Source organism: Neophocaena asiaeorientalis, unplaced genomic scaffold, assembly GCF_003031525.2.
Source record: "Neophocaena asiaeorientalis asiaeorientalis breed wild unplaced genomic scaffold, Neophocaena_asiaeorientalis_V1.1 scaffold161, whole genome shotgun sequence".
NCBI lineage: Eukaryota > Metazoa > Chordata > Mammalia > Artiodactyla > Phocoenidae > Neophocaena > Neophocaena asiaeorientalis.
Genome location: NW_020171987.1, coordinates 2,502,483 through 2,510,317, shown reverse-complemented (window position 1 = coordinate 2,510,317; position 7,835 = coordinate 2,502,483). Strand labels below are relative to the sequence as shown.

General features: G+C 46.2%; 1 pseudogene; it reads left to right on the top strand.

The window, feature by feature from the left end:
* Positions 1 to 1,658: 1,658 nt before the first annotated feature.
* On the top strand, positions 1,659 to 5,543 carry LOC112401160 (transcription factor SPT20 homolog pseudogene; annotated as a pseudogene).
* The last annotated feature ends 2,292 nt before the right edge of the window (positions 5,544 to 7,835 follow it).

Here is a 7,835-nt window from a genome sequence, read left to right as displayed (position 1 = left end):
GAAATCCTTGAAGGGAAAAAAATCAAATCAAAGAAACATCTTCAGACAATGATTCAAGAAATCTTTGCTGAAATAAAAGTTCTGAATTTCCATATTAAAAAAGTAATAACACTGCCTCGATTCCTAAAAAACATTTTTTGCGTTTACCTTGCACAACGCACAGACTGGATATGGACGCCTGGCCCGACTCTCCAGTAGGAAGTACAGGTTGGAGAACACGAAACGCAGGCCAAAGGACAGCCCACTGCACAAGCACGCACAGCACGCAGACGCACGCACAGCACGCAGGCGCACGCACAGTACGCAGGCGCACGCACAGCACGCAGGCGCACGAAAGCCCGTCGAACCCCCACATCGACTTCCGGCTTAGTCAGGATCAAGGACGCAAGGCGAGGCCAGACCTATCTCAGAGGCTGCCGCCCCTACAGATACAGGTATTTTCAGAAACTCACAAGAATTTTGTTGCGCCACCAGGGAAGCCCAGGAGCAACTTTTAGCAGCTGAGAGTGGCCCCTGACAGACAACTGGCAAAAAAAAAAAGGAAATTTAATCCTATAACCACATCTGACTTTGACCAACTACTTGAATGAGCTTACAAGTGGATTGTTCTCCACATCCTCCAGTTAAGAAGCCTAGCCCAGGCAAATTTGATTTTGGACTTCTGAGACCCTAAACTGACACTGCTCTGTGTTCTGACTTGCAGAACTATGAGGGGAAAAACAAACAAACAAAAAACAGGTGTTGTTTTAAGCCACCAAGTTCGTGGTAACTTGTTATAGCAACAATACAAAGCTAATACAGTTCCGGAGCGAGAAGGGGTATACCCACAATTAACATAAGATCATAAAGGATAGAATAGAAAAGAGACACGAAAATAAAGTAATACAAAAAGCTTTAGAAATAATATGATAGAAAAGGCAGCAAGAGGGCTTCCCTGGTGGCGCAGTGGTTGAGAGTCCGCCTGCCGATGCAGGGCACACGGGTTTGTGCCCCGGTCCGGGAAGATTCTTATAAGTGAAATCCTTGAAGGGAAAAAAATCAAATCAAAGAAACATCTTCAGACAATGATTCAAGAAATCTTTGCTGAAATAAAAGTTCTGAATTTCCATATTAAAAAAGTAATAACACTGCCTCGATTCCTAAAAAACATTTTTTGCGTTTACCTTGCACAACGCACAGACTGGATATGGACGCCTGGCCCGACTCTCCAGTAGGAAGTACAGGTTGGAGAACACGAAACGCAGGCCAAAGGACAGCCCACTGCACAAGCACGCACAGCACGCAGACGCACGCACAGCACGCAGGCGCACGCACAGTACGCAGGCGCACGCACAGCACGCAGGCGCACGAAAGCCCGTCGAACCCCCACATCGACTTCCGGCTTAGTCAGGATCAAGGACGCAAGGCGAGGCCAGACCTATCTCAGAGGCTGCCGCCCCTACAGATACAGGTATTTTCAGAAACTCACAAGAATTTTGTGTAGCACTTCCTTGGAGGCGGGTTTCTTGGTGTCCGTACTGAAGTTAGGCTGGTAGTTCCACTGTGGAGTTGGGGCAGCTTGCAGAACTACACATCCATATGAAAGACGCGATTTTCACCCACTTCGTCAATAACGCTTAACGTTTTCTCTTCTTTTAGGGCTCCTATTTTGTACCAAAATGCAACAATCTCTAGAAAGAGCTTTGGATCATGCAGAGTATGTCATTGCAAGTGCCCAACAGAGACCTCCAAAAAGGCAATACTCATCTAATGGGGAAAAGTCTCTGTATGAAAAACTTTATGACATTTATGTTGAAGAATGTGAAAAGGAGCCTGGGGTTACGGAGGAATTAAGAAGCAATGTGAACCTGTTAGAGAAGCTTCTTAGGAGAGAGTCGTTGCCGTGCTTGGTGGTCAACCTGTACCCAGGAAAGGAGGGCTATTCGCTGATGCTCAAGGGGGAAAATGGATCATCTGCAGAGACCATTCGACTGCCCTATGAAGAAGGGGAATTGCTCGAATACTTGGATGCAGAAGAATTACCTCCTGTTTTGGTGGATTTCCTGGAAAAGTCTCAGGTTAACGTTTTTCATTGTGGGTGTGTCATAGCAGAAATACGGGACTACAGGCAGTCCAGTGACAGGGAACCTCCCCATTACCAAAGCAGGCATATTCTCTTACGTCCCACGATGCAGACTTTAGCCAGGGATGTAGAGGCCATAGCCAGCGATAATCAGAATTGGACCCAGGAGGACAAACTTTTGCTTGAGAGCCAACTGATCTTAGCTACAGCTGAACCACTGTGTCTAGACCCTTCTATATCAGTAGTCTGCACTGAAAACAGACTGCTCTATAACAAACAAAAGCTGAACACTCTTCCCATGAAAAGGAGCTTCAAGAGGTACTCTATGGCCTCTCTGAATCGGCAGCAGGAGCTGTCTCATCCCCCTCCTCCTGAGCTAAGAGCCCTGACTTCCTGCAAAAGAATGAGAGGAAGTAAAACAGGTGAGAATTATGGCTTCAAAACTTTTAAAGCAGGAAGTTGTGTAGATGTGTGGAAACAGACACCCTGTGACTTGGCTGTACCTTCTGAAGTGGACATGGAGAAATATGCTAAAGGGAAGAAATCTGTCAAATATGATGACTCACAATCAACAGTCTGGCCAACCCATGAGGTACAAGATGGTTCTGTATTTGGGTGTGAAGACGGCAGTCAGTCCCAGACAACAAAGCTGACCTTGCAGTCGCTTAATGATCCACTTATCTCTGGAAAAAGGAGCTCCCATAAAAACATCAGACGTGAGAGACAGCTGTCTCCCCCGCAATCCTCCACAGATGAACATTTCTATAGTTTCGTGCCAGGGCCAAAGACTGATGTGGGGAGGGTGGTCAGTCAGTCCAAGGAATTGGTCCAAAAGAGCGCCCAGTGTCCAGTGCAGGTATCACACAGCTCCAGTGACTCAGCTGGTCTCAGGCAACCTTCTCCAGGGAAAGAACCAGAACAGCCTAAGACTGGGTCAGTTCAGTCTTCAGTGCCAGACAAGGGAGCCAAACATCCACCTCCACCCATCACACTTCCCTTGAAATCAGGAAGGAGCTCCAGTGGTGACAGTTTCACTTCACAGCAGGCAAGCAGCTCTCATAAATCTCCATCTCCTGCCCCTGCTCCTAAGCCACCAAGTCCTTCCCAGAAATTCTCTGTGGAGGTGAATCGAGTTAGCTTGCTTCCTGCCACGTCCCTGTCCACTGCGGGCTCATCACAAAGGACCCAAGTTTTGGCCATATCATCTGGCCTGAATATCATCAGAGTGGTGTACGCTGGTCAAGGATGCCAGGCCTCGGGGAGAGGCTCCAAGCCTATGCAGGACTCTACCACCAGGGCCACAGCTCCTGCAAGAATCATGTTCCATCAACTGCCCACGTGGATCAAGCCTGGCCCCCTGCCCACAGGGATCAGACCTGGCCACCTGTCTACAGGGAGCAAGCCCAGCCCCGTGCCTGGAGGAATCGAGCTTGACCACCAACCAACAGGGATCAAGCCTGGCCCCCTACCCACAGGGATCAGACCTGGCCACCTGTCTACAGGGATCAAGCCTAGCCCCCTGCCTGGAGGAAACACTCTTGGCCACCAACCAACAGGAATCACGCCTGACCCCCTGCCCACAGGGATCAGATCTGGCCACCTGTCTACAGGGAGCAAGCCCGGCCTCCCGCCTGGAGGAATCACTCTTGGCCACCAACCAACAGGGATCAAGCCTGACCCCCTGCCCACAGGGATCAGACCTGGTCACCTGTCTACAGGGAGCAAGCCCGGCCTCCCGCCTGGAGGAATCACTCTTGGCCACCAACCAACAGGGATCAAGCCTGACCCCCTGCCCACAGGGATCAGACCTGGTCACCTGTCTACAGGGAGCAAGCCCGGCCTCCCGCCTGGAGAAATCACTCTTGGTCACCAACCAACAGGGATCAAGCCTGGCTCCCTGCCCACAGGGATCAGACCTGGCCATCTGGCTACAGAAAGCAAGCCCAGCCCCTTGCCCAGAGAAATCAGGCTTGACCACCAACCAACAGGGAGCAAGCCTGACCCCCTGCCCACAGGGATCAGACCTGGCCACCTGTCTACAGGGAGCAAGCCCAGCCCCGTGCCTGGAGGAATCGAGCTTGACCACCAACCAACAGGGATCAAGCCTGGCCCCCTACCCACAGGGATCAGACCTGGCCACCTGTCTACAGTGAGCAAGCCCAGCCCCATGCCTGGAGGAATCGAGCTTGACCACCAACCAACAGGGATCAAGCCTGGCTCCCTGCCCACAGGGATCAGACCTGGCCATCTGTCTACAGAAAGCAAGCCCAGCCCCCTGCCCAGAGGAATCAGGCTTGACCACCAACCAACAGGGAGCAAGCCCGGCCTCCTGCCTGGAGGAATCACTCTTGGCCACCAACCAACAGGGATCAAGCCTGCCCCCCTGCCCACAGGGATCAGACCTGGCCACCTGTCTACAGTGAGCAAGCCCAGCCCCATGCCTGGAGGAATCGAGCTTGACCACCAACCAACAGGGATCAAGCCTGCCCCCCTGCCCACAGGGATCAGACCTGGCCACCTGTCTACAGTGAGCAAGCCCAGCCCCATGCCTGGAGGAATCGAGCTTGACCACCAACCAACAGGGATCAAGCCTGGCTCCCTGCCCACAGGGGTCAGACCTGGCCATCTGTCTACAGAAAGCAAGCCCAGCCCCTTGCCCAGAGGAATCAGGCTTGACCACCAACCAACAGGGATCAAGCCTGACCCCCTGCCCACAGGGATCAGACCTGGCCATCTGTCTACAGAAAGCAAGCCCAGCCCCTTGCCCAGAGGAATCAGGCTTGACCACCAACCAACAGGGATCAAGCCCAGCCCCCTGTCTACAGGGATCAAGCCTAGCCCCCTGCCTGGAGGAATCACTCTTGGCCACCAACCAACAAGGATCAAGACTGGCCAGCAGCCTGCAGGCGCTCAGCCACCAAATGTGCTGCTTGCTGCACCACCGGCTCCTTCTCAAGGATGTGTTCAATTTATTGTTAAAAATGCTCCCAGTCTCAGGCCCTTAGCTCTACTCCAGCTTCCACCAAGCTTACTCATTTTGAACACCCAGCAGCAGTGCTTCTGCCACCCGATTCCACAGCAACAGCTTCAACAACCCGCAACTTCACATCCTCAGCAGCCAGTGCCACAGGCTCCTGCACAAGATTCGGTCAGTCAGAGAACGGACTTACCTGCTCAGCAAGCAACGGCCATTAACCTCAATGAAGTGGAGGGTTTTCTGCAGCCCCAGGTAGATGTGTTGTCTCAGCTGGGCTCTGCCCAGAGCCACCCAGGGCCAAACCTCCCTCAGCAGGGATCTCAGCTCTGTGATCTGCAGCTGCAGCCACAGCCTCAGCCAATACAGTTCAGAACCTTGCAGCCCTTAGTGGCTGTGACAAGAGTAACAGCCCAGACAGCTCAGCCCCCTCCACCTAGTGAGCATACAGCAAGCCAGTCAGAAGGTAAAATGAAGAGAAGCACACCAACCCCTCCAAAGCCCTGAGTCTTGCATTACTTTTTAATCTTTTTTAAAATAACACAAGAGTATTGGATCAAAGGGTTTCTAAGTTTTCACTCCATTTTGGTGTTTAATGTCTCAGTATTTTACATTGGCAGGTGTACAAATTATACAAGAGCACAACTCTATGCATTTTTTTTTAAATGGAAATGATTTACTGAAAAACAAAAAATGGGCTATGGTGCTAATCACCATGTCAGAATCCCATCTCTGCAATTTACTGACCTCAAGCCTATTGCCTGACTTCTCTGAATCTCCATTTCCTTGTTTATAAACCTGTAAACAGTTATATCTACTTCTTAAGTTTATTGTCAGGGTTAATGTAAGATATATTAAATATTGAAATTCAAGTTAACTTTAAATTAATAAAATATTAAATATTTGAAAGAAATAAGCATAAGTACTTAAGCTGAAAATAAACTATAGTAATAGTATTAGTGCAAATGATAGTTTTGTTACATTATATAAAAGTCAACTTTATGATCAATGGCAAATATGCCATAGATGTTTAATTCCTCAAAAAAAACCCCACACACCAGACTTAAAAATAAGCAAAAATAGGGGCTTCCTTGGTGGCGCAGTGGTTGAGAATCTGCCTGCCAATGAAGGGGACACGGGTTCGAGCCCTGGTCTGGGAAGATCCCACATGCCACGGGGCAACTGGGCCCGTGAGCCACAACTACTGAGCCTGCGCATCTGGAGCCTGTGCTCCGCAACGAGAGGCCGCGACAGTGAGAGGCCCGTGCACCGCGATGAAGAGTGGCCCCCGCTCGCTGCAACTAGAGAAAGCCCTCGCACAGAAACGAAGACTCAACACAACCAAAAATAAATAAAAATAAATAAATAAGCAAAAAAAATATATTTATATATGCATTTCTTTGGTTTTCAAATTAAATATATGTAATTAAATATTTATTATTATATATTCCTTAGGTTTTCAAATTATATCTTTATTATTATATATTATCATATGTTTATTCTTTAGGTTCCTTATATTTATATATTCCTTATTTCTTTTTTTTTAAAATTTGTTTAGTATTAGGTTTTCAAATTACCTATAAATAATTAAATATATTATTATATATTCCTTAGGTTTTCAAATTATACATATAGGTAAAGATTTTAATCCTTTCTTAATAAACAGTAGCTTTTTACTCTAACTAGATGCACTACATGGTGAGTTCTCTCTCTGTCTGATGAAACTAAATGAATTAGGCATTTGTAATTCGTTCTTCAGTAATTGAGGGATGATTTGGATATATAACTCAATATCATTTGCCAGACAATATTCTTCAAATGTATTATTCATGTGGTGCTTATTATTTTGCAAACACTTCATAGTATACAAATGCACCTGCTGTCTGCCATTCATCTTGCTCCTCTATTCTGTCTCAATTATTTTGTCTCCATCAGACAGGATAATAATCACAAGAGAGACAGGGTAAAAGTTTCTTGACTTGTTAACAGATGAGTGAATAAAAAATAAGTTTAGATAAACTGAAAAAATGACAACAGGGAATTATAGGGGAAAGAATGAATAATTGTGATATGAAGATATCTTTAAATATATATGCTAATTGAAAAAATTATTTATGTAGCTCCTAAACAATATATTTTAGGATAACAATGTAAGGTAAGAAACTAAATGACTAGTTCAAACACCCTCCCCCCAAAAAACCTGAGTAAATTCATACATGTGGAAAATACTTTTAAAATATTTTATATGTAAGTGTAAAGATTTATATCACTCAAAAATATCATCTTCCTGATTTTCTGGAATTGAAGGTTGCTTGAAAAGAATGGAATATTTGAAAATATCAGAAAAATATATTTGTTAACAGTTGTTTTTGTTGAAAGACAATTTTATTGTAATGATATTTGCTATTTGAGACATCCCCTTGGATGACCGGTAAACATCTTTCATTTAACATGTCCAAATATGATGACATTCATCTTTTTCCTGATCCTATTAGAACCTTTACTGTTTGGTGTTAGAATAATTCACAAAGTAACTGAATTAATTACCAAGTAATTTTAAATAACTTAAAAAATAGAAAATCTATCTGCATACCCTTCTTATCCCTAACTGTTTCTACTCTAACTTTGAGGGATGCCTAGAGAAATTCTCAGGCTTCCTTCTTAATAGCTGAACAATCACCCACCTTGAATGAGCCCTGACACTAGCAAATGGATTAATGATAAAATATTTTCATCTGTGACATTTCTGACCAAGTCACACTCCTTTGCTTAATATCCTTCCCTGAATCTGCACACTCT